Below are 15,463 nucleotides of genomic sequence, written 5' to 3' on the forward strand. Positions count from 1 at the left end.
GCTGATTGTGTTGCATCACTTTCATCATGGAAAGAGTAGCATTTGTTCTTACTAGAACAGACATTTATTCTGAATATGAATTCACCTTCCCTGCATCTAGTGCTTCTGTTAAAATGACCATCCATGCATTTACAGACTGCTTCAGCTACCATGATGGTACTCCATGAAGCACTGGTTCTGACCAATGAGTGAGTTTTAGCCCCAAACAGGGTGGCAGTGGGCTCATGCTCATTGGCTTCACTAGTCTTAGCATGTTTACTACTAACAAATCATGTAATGGATTTTTAAAGATCCAATTACTGTGCCAGTTAGGTAATATTAACTTGCAAGCCTAAGGCAGGGTTCTCTAGAATTAGCACACAGTATATGGTGCTATTCTTCTGATAGCCCAGATTTCTGGGTTCAGAAATTAAGGGGAAGAACTAAGAATAATACTACTTACCATTATGCCTAATGAGCCAGTAAAAAATTTTTGGCTCCTATACCTGCACCTTTATGCTCTGTTGGCTTAGAAGTTGTGATTTCAGTGGAGGTTGGAAGAGATTTCATCCGGAAGGCACAACAGTGATACCATTAAATCCTGGTAATTTTGAGTTCCTCATGCCTCTGAGTCAAGAAACTAAAAACAGGCATTACAGTGTTGGTGAAGACAGTTGAGCTAGAGTACTAAGGGAAAAGGGAACTACTACTTAACCATGAAGATAAGGAAGAATACATTTGGAATGAAGTAGGTATCTTAGGGCATCTACTAGTATTACCACATTCTCTTATTAAGATCAATGGGAAATACAACAATAAAGCAAAAAGAGAAATGACCCAGTAGCTTCAGGAATTAAATTATAGGTCACCTGACAAAATAAATAACCAAGACTTGCTGAGGTTCTTGCTGAAAGTCAAAAGAATATCAAAGAGGAAAAAAAAATCAAAGAGGCTGTAGAAGAATGTAGTTGTAATTGCCAGTTATAATTCCCATGGACAGTTACAGAAATCAGAATTGTAATTATCATGAATGTTTCTTTCATAGTTTTTAAAATATATTTTTGCACATGTGCATGTATATGAAGAAGATATTTTTATTTTCTTTTTTGGTAATATAATATTGATTGACTTAATTTTGGTACTTAAGGACTGTTAAATTTAAATTGTGATATTTAAATTATGGATCATCAGGAGAAGAGTAGGCATCACCTCAAGAAAAACTGCCTTCTCTTCTGGGGAGTGAATTTATGTTTCCATTTGTATATAGTATAGTTCATGTTAGGCATGCTTATGAATTGTGTTATATTTGGAGATGGTTTAAGGAGATGCATGATTTTGTCACGTTAACAAGGGATGGAGTATGATAATCATAATACATTATTTTGAATGAATTAAGAAAAGCTTAGCAGATTAGTGGAGTGCAGTGCTATGTGGTTCTGTGGGTGACTGACATGTAAACCAGCAAACTAAAGGGTGAAAAACCAGCTCAGATGTAGCTTAACAACCAATGAGCTTGTACTCAGAACAGGATAGAGCAGGGAAGGAAGAGGAAATGTTTCTGTTTTGGAAGAGCTCTAGTCTTCACCATAGACTCTGTTTTTAGTCCTCCAGACTAGTCTGACTAACTTTGCAGTGAACTTCTAGGCCTTTGACCTTGGATCAGTGCTGCATCCTTAATCGCCCTTATTATGTGGCTTCCATTTCTTGAGAGTTGGTCAGCTACTGGATCATAGCTTTCTAGCATGACATTTTGGACTTTCCCAGGTCTGATCCTATATAAACCCCCCTAATACATTCCTTCACATAATTACATACATAATTTCTGCTGAATCTGTTCCTCTGGAGAACCCTAACCAATACAGATTTTGATACCAGGAATGCATATTTGCAGAAATTTTTATTCTAATAACTGATTTAAAACTATTATTATGAATTATTTCTATCTAATATTTTTCAAATAATAGCAAACATGTAATTATAAGTATGTGAAATTAGGATATCACGTTATTTCTTTTGTTATTATCTAAATGATTTTATTTCTAATTTCTTAAAAACTGAAATATTGGATTTTTTTGTACTTCATAATCTTTATTAGTTACTCATGCTTAAAAAGGCTATATATACAAATGAAGAAAATGGTTATGTATTTTAGCCACTCAGCCTTGAATTCATGTCTCTGTTTTTTTTAAACTATGGAATGACAATTTAAATTTTATTAAATTGCTTATAAGACTAATGTGTCACAATTAAAAATTTTTATCAGTTGTGCTTAGTTGATAATTTGTGTGATATTGTAATGGTTTCTCATTGTAATCTCATGGCACATACAGAATTTCTATTCATACTTTAGAGAACTTATCAATATTCAAACTATGTAGAATTTCTTCTGCGAACAATACAGCAACTTACTTTTTCCTCACATCACTCAGAAAATGTTGCAAGTCTTGGCTTCCTGTGAGTTTTAGAGATGTGAGAGAAAGTATCACAAAAGAGAATTTGGTAGCACCGAATATTCATTCCATCATTAAGCATTTATTGGTCCATTATTAAGTGTTCAGAATTTTTCTTGAAAGCACCTAAATATAACAATTCAGTTTGATAGGACTTCATGAATGCATTTTATAATTGCGAATTAGGTTTCCATGGCTTTTATCAATTTAGTCACATACAAGCAAAGATTTTTGATCATTTTCTATTTCCTGGCTTCACATTTCAAGCTTCTCCAGGGCAGAAATGAAAGATTATGAGTGTGCTCCATTTCTATAGCTCTTTCATTTCTACCCCAACCCTAGCTTACTTTCATGTCTGCAGTAAAAATTTTGATCCGGGTTGGATTTATGTGAACATTATATTTTTCAGATTGACCTACCCTGTGACTGAATTTTGCACTGAAACCTGATCAGGTTGTTATATACCATTGCAACTGTGCACCTTAAAATTAGATGGAAGAAACAGAATATGTTACTAAAGGATGTGCTGACTGGATAAAAAGTGGATTTTACCTTGTTTCATATTTTTTGAGCATATAAACCACTTTAAAAGTTTGCAAGTCTTTAAAGCATTAGCTGTAGATATTTCAAATGTGGTAAGGTGAGAAAGTGCAGAGAAAATTTTAAAGCCTCATGTGAAAGAAATTCTGATGTACTATTTTATTAAGGAAAGTAGACAGAATTTCAGGAACATGTTGGAAGGGAACCAGACAGCCAAAAGTTCTTGTTTTAACTACTACTGACTAGATGTAAGATGTTAGATAAATCATGTTCTTTGTGTGCCAGCACATTTGCAGCCAGATCATAATTTGTCATCAATTAGTGTTGACACACAGAACTGACATAATTTGGATAAAAAAATCAAACAAATGGTGTTTTACATAGTTCCTTCAAAATAGTTAATGTGTGGTTTCACACACATTGGAATTGGAAATAACTCATAGATTTTTTTAATGAGTATTTTGAAATGTAGCATGCATCCTGATTAAATAGATTGTTGAGGTTGCTATCTGATCCTGGCCATTTTAAATTGTGATTTTAGGAAAGCTTGCTTATCCTTGTGCTATATAATCTCCTCATCTGCAGAATGAACAATACTAATCTCATACTCTTGTTGTAAGTATTAAATATTTAGTACATTAAAGTACATGGACTAGTTCATAGTACACAGGATCATAACAGATCCTTTCTTATATTTTGATTATTATATAATCATTAAGGTCATTGTTGTTCTTCCAAATCCATGATGTAGTAAACTTTGGAGTCCAGAGTTTTAGATTGAAAGTCATTATTCTAACTCTTAAACTTATTGAACAAAATTTTAATTTAGAAAACTAATTTAAATCAATCAGACAAGCATTTACAAAGTAATATTTTCATTGTGTATTTGTAAAGCTGTAAGCCAGTAAGCATTATGTATTCCTGATTAATTCAAAATTGATTGCCCCATTATGTTTTGACTTGTGACACTGAGTTGACAAAGACAAAGCCAGGGTCTGAAATGTACTTGCTAACAAATACAGAAAAGACTTCCATTCAAGGTATCAACAGATTGAAAAAAAATTAGTCTTATTTTATCCAGCTGTTATTTTGTTTTATTACAATTTCTGGCAGTGATTTTTTTTCTTCCTCTTTTCCTCCTCCCACTTCTAGACAGCTGCTATATACATATATATATATATTATACCTGTACTCTGAGGAGGCTCTATATATTTGTTTATTTTAGTCAGTGTTTGCAAAAGAAGAGATGCTTACAATATTTGTCCACAGGGTCAAAAGTAGAAGAGTAACATTAGAAATCTGAGGAATTGCGCTGGGTGCCTGGATCCCGTAGCAATGCCCTGTACAAATGCAGCTGATGGCCTAGAGTCCTTGGCAGTGTCCCCTGCAAGTTTGCAGCAGGAGGCCAAGGAATCCATGATGGAGACTGAAGAATGGTCTGTTCCAGAAAGCCGAAGGGCTGGCACTGAAAGCTAGAGAGTCTGCACAGAGGCAGGTTGAAAGGCGAATGCTAGAAGCCAAAGAATCTGCACAGAGACAACTGTTGAAAGCTAAGGAGGAAGATCAGAGCTCCTACCAAGAGAACAACAGCTTTGCTTGGCAAGGGCGAAGGCTAGAGCTCAGCAGAGGAGAACAGCTGAAGCTACTCTGAGGGAAATCAGCATAAAATCCTCCCTTCCTGTTCTCCTTTTATGCCATTCTGACAACTATTCTTAAGCGGGTCTTCCAAGCCCAGAACAACAGTAATTGAATTCGGCTGGTCATTGCCACTCAAGCACTCAAGGTGACCTTTAACTACCACTATATATATGTATATATATGTATGAATATATATATATATATATATATATATATATAACCACTATATACGATATATATGATATAAACTAAGCATCACATATATTGAAGAGTAAAAATGTTTCTGAATTACTTATAATCATATGTATAGTATAAAATCTTCTGATTAAATAGGAATATTTAAAAGAGCCGTAACGGAATTTGTACTTTATTTTTTCTTTTTTTCTTGGTACCAGGAGCAAACTCACAACTTTGTGCTTGCCAGGCAGGTGCTTACACCACTGAGCTAAATCCCCGGCCCCTAGTTTGTACCTTATTATAATGAATTATTATACACTAAAATAATTCTACTATAGACTGCATTGTGGTCTACTTCCATAAAGCATTCTACTACCATACATTTGGTTTATTATTTTACTTGTGAAGACTGATTTTGCCTGAAAAGCTCTCTCTTGAAAGTTAAATAAGTTCTACCTAGTAAAGCACCTTATCTAAATATTATTGAAACCTTTTGTGCTCTATAATAACAATGCCATAATATTTGAACAAAAATATTATGTATATAAATAATACTATTTTCATTTTATTTAAATAAATTTTCCCAGTAACCACATTGTCACTTTCATTTTTCTAAAATATATTGTCTTAAAAATACCATCATAGTAATTCTCTTAAGGTCCTATTGAAAGCTGTAGATTTTTAAATGTTATATTCTGATATTTTCTTCTATTAAATTTTTTCCAGCTTTCTCATAATCAATGTGCATTTGCAGGACTTCTAGAAATTCTAATTCTTAAATTGAAAAATTTGCAATTACAAGAAGTATAAATTTTTTCACTCATACTTCAAATAAAATAGATTACCCAGAAGAATTTTTCAGCTCTGCATTATCTATAGGGAAGTGATTTTTAAAAAATTCGTTCTCTTTGTCCTGAATATGGTCAGTTTTAAAAGTGATCCATATGAACTTCAGGATACTATGCCTACTCTAAATGTAGGTTGATTTCCATTTTTTATAGGTTTTACTAGATTTAATTTAATTGCAATTTAGATCTTCCACATCTTTGATTTTTGTTGACTTACTTAATAAGTTACTAAGATTTTTTTATAACTTTCCAAGATAATATTTACTAATTAGGCTAACGGTAGATATATAGTAAATATATCAACTTCTATTTGCAGTTCTATTAATTTTTGCTACCTACTCTTGGAGTAAACTTTTGGGGCATATTCTTGGAACAATAAATGAAATCTTTTAAAATTTAAAAAGAAACTTTCATTTTTAAAGTTTTTGTACTTTTTTCCTTATAAAATTTTCAGTTTATTTTATATTGTTAGTAAGAAAAATATCAAACATAAATGTGAAAAATAGTTACTTATTGAAAAATACTTCATTTTAGTAAGAATTTTATTCTCATGTATGTTGCATACTATCTGACCCATAATGCTAGACTGGTTTGGAAAAATCTAGAATATTTGCCTTTTTACTTACTGGTATATATTTTTTAACTTTATTTAGTTGTATATCATTTCAGTCAAAGTTGAAGAAATTCAAATCACTAGGTGAATAGCTGATTTGTATAAATTATATTGAGCATTTCTATATTAAAATTTGTTTGTAAACTTTAGAATCATAGCATTACTGAGTTTTGATCACTGAACGTGATATACTTTGGGTACCAAATAGTTAATTGTTTTATTCCACATTTAATAACATTTTTGTGTGACTTATTCAGTATTTGTGACAAATCTAATAAACTTGTATAGGAACTTCTCAATAAGAATTGAACAAATCTGATTCTCCCAAATTAATTGTTATTGTATGGTTTTTTGGGGTTTTTTTGGTACAGGGAATCAAACTCAAGAACTTGTGCTTGCCAGGCATTGTTATTATAATTAGATGCTTCATTCATTATTTCTGTGTATATTCTAGGCAAGATTTGGCAAAATTACTAGCAATGTTTGTTTTTAAAATAAACTTCAAAATTTATAATTACTAGAAATTTATTAATATATTTACAATTATTTAACAAAATTTAATAATTTGACATCTATCTAAAATAGCTAAATATTCCTTTATCTCCCAAAGTAAAAATGAAACAACTGTACTTCAAAGATTATACTGCCATGATGAACACTTGAAATAAAGGTACAGTATTAGTGTATCTGTCGACATTATATTATAGGTTAGAATATTCTTATCAAGCGTACTCTTTCTCTCACCACTTAAGCATCAGTAAGAGTTTTTTTGTTTGTTTGTTTCCAATGCCTCAAGCAGACAATAGTTAAAAATACCCAGACATTTAATTATAAGAATTAGGCCTTTTAAAGAGAAATGCACTTAGTGAATTCTGTATGAGGCTGGGATTATAGCTCAGTGGTAGAGTACTGCCTGGTAAATTTTGTAATATTATTTAAAACATCGGGAACTCAAACTTGGATGACTCAGAGCAAAGGGTTTATATCAGCAAGAGAGAAGAGATGATGCATTATGATAACATAAATATTGGGCTGTCAAAGCCAATACACATAATTCAGGAATTTTATCTGATAAGAAGTTTCATCTATAACATTAAGAAGACAGGTGGTCATGAAGCAGATATGAAATGGAGAGAGATCCAGTATCTTTAGCATGTTTACCCAGGTTACATCATACCATTCAGACTGTGCTCTGGCTCCATTACTGCATAAGGTCTCTATATTACGTGTGTGACTACATAAACAACACAGAGTGACCTATTTTTACTGTAACACTTTTAATTTTCAGATGATTGTAGAGCTATGCAACATTTTCCAGTGAGTCTTATACTACAAATTGATAGATTTTAGGTTTGTTTAATACAAATGATCTTATCACAAATTAAATATATCCTGACGAAGTCTTTCCATAGGTAAGAATTCACTACATAGAGAACACTGTTTTTGTACAAAGAGAATAGTCATTTGCTTGCTTACAAGAAGATTTGATTAGGTTGACCTTTTTTTTTCTTTCCTGAAACTGTCCCTCCATTTGCCTTGCCCTACCACAAGGGAGATTACAGATTGAAAACATTCTACTTAATTTTTTTCTCTTCCAGAACCATTCTTGAAGAAGATGCATTTACACATAGGTTCAGAAAGAGACTGGAGGAAAAGTACATTCAATTTAGCAGATACTGGGTTTTTGGAAAGTGACTAATCCTTGCAATATTCTTTCAGCTGATCCAAGGAGACATTAGAGACACTGGAAACATTAGAGATACATATATCATGACTTGTGAATCCCAGGGCAGGAACAGTAAGATGGAAATTATCTTGGAAAACCAAAATCATAGATTATCAGGGGCTGAATCATGTATTTTGTGGATCAGCCTGAGGACAGTATTCGAGTTTGTTGAGGAAGACTTTTTAACAGTTATTGCCTCCACAGTAAAGGTAAGATGGCCAGTGAATCAGAAGTCTCACTACTGAAACAAAGGTTATATTGAATGTGGACTTGTCTTTGGATGTCATGGAAGATTACAGTCCTCAGTATCAATAGTAGTCAATCAGTTGGAAGACAAATTCAAAAGGAAGATCAGTTGGCCTCAGGGAAGGCAATTGATGACACAGGACATGACAGGAAGAAGACATTCTTGACTTGGTGTTAGAAGAAACATAAAAAGTCACTTGTAATTTAACATTACTTCAGGCAGAGAAGGGGAAAGAGGGAGAAAAAAAAAGAGAGCAAGAGATGAGTGGAAATTTGATGTGACTTATTTTTGTATTGGAAGGCTGTGTCACCTTGAATTGGCAAAATAAATTCTTCAGGCATCCTGTTTCTCTCTGTGTGGGTGATCTGCAGCTGGGAGACCCTGGTGTGGGAACTGTGATAGCAAGATGTCTTTTGGAAATGTCAAAATTGGGCACTTTGCCCTCAATTTTAAAGCCACAGCTGTTATGCCAGATGGTCAGTTCAAAGATATCAGCCTGCCTGACTACAAAGGAAAATACGTTGTGGTCTTCTTTTACCCTCTTGACTTGACCTTTGTGTGCCCCATGGAGATAATTGCTTTCAGAGATAGGACAGAAGAATTTAAGAAACCTAACTGTCAAGTGACTGGTGCTTCTGTGGATTCTCACTTCTGTCATCTGGCATGGATCAACACACTCAAGAAACAAGGAGGATTTGGGCCTATAAACATTCTCTTGGTGTTGGATTCTAAATGCACCACTGCTCAGGATTATAGGGTTTTAAAGACTGATGAAGGCATTTCATTCCGGGGCCTCTTTATCATGAATGATAAAGGTATCCTGCATATGACAGTAAATGACCTTTCTGTTGACTGCTCTGTAAATGAGACTCTGAGACCTGCTTGGGCCTTGCAGTTCACTGACAAAACACTGAGCCTACCTGAGTGGAAACCTAAACTATGGAGTCTGATGTGCAGAAGAGCAAAGAATGTTTCTCCAAGCAGAAATGAGTGCTAAGTCAGGAGAACAGAAGCTCTTTTGTACTTTTATTTCATGCTTTATCTACAAGATGTGGTATGGGGCAATCCGTGCCTTTCCTACAGGAGCTGGGGAAACCGTCTTTTCTTCCACTGGTAGGAATGGTCTGAGCTGCACTGTGGTGTACAACATATAATGTTTGATGTAACAGTAGCAAGAGCAACCCCATTCACCGCTCTTTTGCAGTGTCTATTAAACTTGAACTGAGGAAAAACAAAAAGATAAATTCTTTAAAGTAGTTGCTTGAGGTACAAGATATGGGCATAAAAATTTCTCAAATTGTTTAATAATGTGATATCTCTTAGTTCATTAAAAAGGAGTTTTTGCTAATATCAACTGGAGAAAGTTTTATGCCCATATGTTATACCCTGAGCAACTCCTTTAAAGATAACAGCATGTAATGTATTAGCTATTATTATTCTCCTAATATTTTGTTTTGAAATCTTGTTTTGCCTTTTTTCCATTAAAAAAGATAAATTTTTGTGATGAAAAGGAATATTTAAGTCAAACTCCATTCTCTTACAATACAAATTATATTTTTGAAATCAAATTGATTCCTTTGATATTTCAGCTAATGGTAAAGAACAAATAAACAATACAATGAAACTGGGAATGAAAGATGTTCACCCTCACTAATTACTAGGGAAATGGAATTCAAAGCACATATCACTTCACTACAATTAGAATAATTATCACCAAAAAGAAAAAAAACGAAAAACAAACAAACAAACAAAAAAAAACTAAGATAAGTGCTGATGAGGATATAGAGTAAGGGAATCCTTAGACTCTGTTGATTGGGAATGTAAGTTAGTACAGCCATTATGGAAAACAACATAGATGATTCTTAAAATATTAAAAATAGAAGTGTCACATGATCCAGCTACTACTGGGTATGTATCCTAAGGAAACTAAATCAGTCTGTAAAAAAGACATCTGCATTCCTATGTTTATTGCAGTGCTGTTCATAATAATACAGAAATGAAGACAAAGTGCCTGCCAGCTGCTGAATGATAAAGTAAATGCAATGTATATGTACAATGGAACACTAGTCAGCCCTTAAGTGGATGAAGTCCTATCATTTAAAACAACATGGATGGAGCTCATTATGTTAAGTGGAATAAACCAGCACTGAAATACAAATACACATGATCTCACTTGTAGAATTTAAAAAGTAGTTTTATAGGTTTAAAGAATAAAGTACTAGTTACAAAGGGCCAGGAAGGGTAGTGGCAAAGGAGGGAAGAAGTTGGTCACTGGGTATGGAGTTAAAGTTCAAGGAAATTAGTTCTATAGCGCTATTGCTCAGTAGAGTTACTGATTATAGAGAACAGTAATGTACTACATTTTACAAAACAGCTGGAGGAAAAGAAGTGGAATGTTTTTACCAAAAAGAATGATAAATGTTTCAGAACATAGATATACTTACCCTAATTTGAACATCACAAAATATGTACATGCATGGAAATAGCACACGTACTTTGTAAATATGCAGGTCTTATATTTTTTGTAATAATGGGAATTGGGCTTACATCAATGACATAATCTGCTGCAGCACATGTAGCATAGGTTCGCCACTACTGCTCTGTATCACCCATCTTTTCTTAAAGTTGATATTTTAATATTTGATTTCATTTTGCGCCTTTGGTTGTTTTATTACAAGCAGCTGAATTAGTTAGAAATATTATAAGCTGTGAGACAGGGCCAGGTCCTGGTAGGAGCCACTGCAGAGACCCAGCCCTTACAACTGTCGGGAAACAGACACTTCCTGCTGTGGACCAGGCCTCAAGACAAAAGAATAAACAAGCACATCCATATTCTAAGGATTAGTATTCGAAATAGTTCTGTATCTCCCTGAGGAAGTCAGGAGTTAACATCCTAACACCTTACAGAAAAAGTCACTGCTCTGTGAGAATGTCCACTTTCTATGTGGCTCGCTTCCCTATTTGTCCCTGATTTAATTAACTTTACCTGAGCAATTTGTCTTATTGGTTAACCATAGTTCTATCCCATCTTATGCTCACCCCATGAGTTCCCTTTTTCCCTGCCTTGAGCCCATCTCGCCCCATGATTTTACTCATAAAGTCACTAGAAAAGATAGAGTCCCTGGTCACCTGTTCAGAACTACTGTCTCTTTCAGACAGAAGCTTTCTTTCTCTCAATAAATATATTCTACTTTTAACCTTCACTGTTCCCAAAATTCATTCTTTGATTTTAGAGAACATGAACTTATGCCAGATATCTAATAGGTTGAGTGTTTCATTCCCCTATATCAGTTTCATCATAATTACTGGGTGAACAAGGTGAAAAACTGTGGTGAGACTTGTGATTGGTTCATTGTCTAGTGCTTGGATTGATGATGTCAGTGCTACACCCACATAGGGGTGAAACTAGGATGTGATGCAATGGCAGGAAGAAGGTGTGTCTTGCTCTTTGCTGGTTCCTGCTTGCTGTTTGCAGCCACCATGAACTGCGGCCCAGCCATGCCCTCCTGCCTTGGAGCCAACTGAGTGTGGACTGAAACCTCCAAAAAGTGTAAGAAATAAATCTTTCCTTTCCCAACTTGGGCTTCAGGTATTTTGTCTCAGCAATGAGTAAAAAGTAACTAAGACAGATGGACCTGAACTCTGGGACCCTAGCCTCAGAGGGCAGTCCAGCCTATACTAGCAACCTTAGCATTAGGACATGGCTTGGGGTCTCTTAAGGCAATCCCTCTTAAAGGGGCCTGGCTTGTGGCAGCAATCAGCATGGCAGTGCAGTCTTCCTCAAGCTCTTCTTGGAGCCCCAAGAATCAGATTAAGGTCTATGTCTTTAAGGCCACAAAAAGGCAGCCATTGTTTTCTACCTTTGGTTTCCTCCCAGTCTTGATCATATAGTACTAAGGAAGCAATTTTTACTGAAGAATCAAGTGAACTGTCTGGAGCAAAGGCTATCTTTTGTAGCTTTTTTCTAATATTTGGAGTTCACTGGGTAATAAACATGTCTTTAAGTAAAATCTGTCCATCCATTGAATCAGGATCTATGGATGTATGTTTTACTAGTGCCTCTGATAAACAATCTAAGAAGTCAGTCAGAGGGGTTTTTAACCTTTCTCTTGAATACCTTTCTCCTTTTTATAATAACTAGAAGCCTTGGTTTTTATCCTTGTCAGACCTTGGAGAATGCATACTTGAAAATGTCTCCTGTTCCAATGTACCATCTGATTGTTAGACCAGTAGAAGTCTTATATATAGACTGCTTGTGATCCAGTGGGAACTGGTAGCTCCCCTGGCTGTTTATCCTTTGGCCTTCTAAACTTAGCAATATGATATTCTTCTTCAAGTGCAATACAGCTTGTAATGGTGCCTGTCTCTCACTAAAAGTCAATGTTTGAATTAAGAGTAACATTATATCTTTCCAATCTAGCTCATAGGCCAGAGTAAGTCCTCTAAGGGCCTCAATGTATTTATCAGGGTCATCTGAAAACTTTCCAAGGTCTGATTTAATCTGTTTTAGGTTCCTGAAAGAAAAAGGCACATGAACTCTGGAAGTCCGAAATTGTCCATGTACTTCTTGTGAAGGATATTGTCCTTGAGGCGTCTGCATGTACTCAGCTAAGGATAGGTACATTCCTATAGAGGACTGGATTACAGCTGGTCTAGAAGTATCATTCTCAAGACTAAAAGGGTGAGTAGGGGAAACCTCAGGTTCAATTATGACCGTAGATTTAAATCAGGTTGTAGATGGTTGTATATTTGAACAGTAAGGCTGTTTTCAAAGGTTCCAAAGGTTTAGGAGGAGTAATGTGAGGATCCTGTGTAGTAAATGTCTTAAAGGTCTGAGGTGCTGAGTGTTCCCATGGCTCACACATTTAGAATATAAATAAGTATTCTCAATTTTTCCTCCTTTTTACAGTATGCCTTGATTATAAAATAGTATCATAATTAATATTTCCCTCTGCATTCCATTTTGGCTCTAACAGGTACGTAGGCCATGTACACATGCAGAGAAATATCTAGTAGTTCTTTTTCAACATTGAAGAGTCAAACATCTTCCAGTGCTTAAGAATGCATTCCAAAGGAGCAAGGGGCTTTAGCTTTGAGTTGCCCATGACTGTAATGTAAAAAGCAATATGGAAGGCTATGAAACCATTTTGTACCAGGAATCAAACTCAAGAACTTTCACTGAGCTATGTCCCTAGCCCTGTAGTGCAAGAGATTTTGACATTGAGCAATCTGACTAGGCAAAAAGGAGATAACTAAGGTGTCCTTATTATTTCTATTTGATAAATGTCCTCAAGGCATCCCTAAGACTCCACTTTAGGGCAGGTGAATGCCAACTGGAGAATGTAGAAGATAAATTCAGTCAGCCTTGGCCTGGCATGCAATCTTATCTTCCCCAATATCTCATGAACTTCGTTTCCATATGATATTTATCAGTTAATGTAGCAGGAATGTTTAAAGAAGGAAGCATCCCTTTGTAAAAAACTACTGCTTTTATCCATTGGAAGAGCATACATTACAAGGTGAGTTGCAAGTAGAGTGATTCTCAGGTAGTAAAGTAACTTGCCTCTAGAGATAGGTAGAACAATTGACTGGAGGAGTTTTGCCCCATAAACTGGGCAAAAGTGTCTCTAGACAAATGTCTGCTATTTAATTATTTAGGTAACCTTTCCTGGTAACAGGACAACAGTGTACTTTATTTAAATTTCTATATCTTTGAAGCTTTGAATTTATAAACTTACTTATCATATAGCAATCACATTTTAAGTTAGTAAAGGGCACATCAGTCTTCAAGGCACACAGGAAAAAAAAAGCCTATTTACTCTCAATTAATATAGGTAAATCATTTCCCTACTAGCTGCTGTGAAATGTAAGCAATTGTTGCAAACTACCTCAGTTTAATCTCTGAAAGGAGGGGTAGTCTAAGTGATCTGAAGATCCACTGAAAAATTTAGCAAGAGTTCTTAGCCTATAAGCAGAGAAATAAGGATGATAGAAAAGTGGAGATTTTCATTGGTCATGAGCAAATGTCCACTGAAGAACCTTTGGATGTTCACCAGAGAGTTGCCCTGGCCAGGAACCTCAGTTCTCAGTTTGATTGGCTCAGATAACCAGGGTTCAGTCTCCAGACAGGAATGCAGCTATCTGTTTGGTTAGCATTCCATTGACTCCATTGGTCACAGGCTTCAATGGGGATTTACCAAACCAATGCTGGGGAAACCTGTCCTCTGCTTTTGAGAGTGGCAGCTGCTATAAGAGTGATTAATTAGCTGGCAGAGTAATCACAGTGTGTCAGAATTCTACAAGGGATAGTTAAAAGCCTGAGCAAGATTACCTACTGTTCCACGAATTTACAATAAAGATTTTTAAAGTCCACAACTTGACAGGTTGGAAAACCATCTTACTCTAAATGTGTTTAGGTCCCATATGTTGTGCTGCTTTTTGGGGATAGCTTCTTCCACTGTTACATGGAAGCTGGTCCTCCCTACTGTGTCTCAGGTTTAATTTCCAAAGGAGATTTGCCCAGAACACTAACCCAAGATGTGCTTCTCATGTGTTTTGGATGGGCACAATTCCAATGTCTCATTTGACCCAGAGACAGGGAATGTGTCCTTCATCTAAGATGACTTCCCAGTCATTGGTACTAGCAAACACTCATTTCCTATGGGTTTATCAAAGAAGGAAAAGGTTTGAATAGTCTACAGTTCTCTCTGACTTCACATTGCCTCTATAAGGAAAGTACAAACTAGGAAAACAGTAGAGGTAAAGTCAAAGGAAGGACACTTAAGCAGAACAGGCTTGACATTTCCTCTATAGAGGAGGATCAGAGCCAGTCTTTCTCAGTGAAATCTGTCCTCCAAGTCTTGAAGGCCAACCACCGGTATAGTGTCATTTAAATGGTGGAAGAGTTCTAGTTTTAATGTAGGCATGTATATTTTCTTAAGTCTGAGCTAGATTTCATTTAAGAATCATTTTACAGAAGGTTGCATTAAAGCCTGTCAAGGTGTTCCAATATTTTTTCTCTCTAGTGTTATTGTCTAAATACATCAGTTAAGGAGTATCAGTAAATTTAACATGTACAAAAAACAAAATAATAAAAATATGCCATTAAAGAAATCTCATGACCTTATAATTTTCCCATGTTTTAACTTAGATTTACATTATTTTACTAAAACTATAGAAGACAAAACAATTAAAAACAATGGGCAAATAGCAAGCAATTATCATAAGTAATTATAAGCAACTGGC

General features: G+C 35.2%; 1 pseudogene; it reads left to right on the forward strand.

Moving 5' to 3' along the window:
• Positions 1–8,624: 8,624 nt before the first annotated feature.
• Positions 8,625–9,208, forward strand: LOC100715619 (peroxiredoxin-1-like; annotated as a pseudogene).
• The last annotated feature ends 6,255 nt before the right edge of the window (positions 9,209–15,463 follow it).

The sequence above is a fragment of the Cavia porcellus genome, unplaced genomic scaffold (genome assembly GCF_034190915.1).
Source record: "Cavia porcellus strain 051 isolate PalLab524CR breed Dunkin Hartley unplaced genomic scaffold, mCavPor4.1 scaffold_29, whole genome shotgun sequence".
Classification (NCBI taxonomy): domain Eukaryota; kingdom Metazoa; phylum Chordata; class Mammalia; order Rodentia; family Caviidae; genus Cavia; species Cavia porcellus.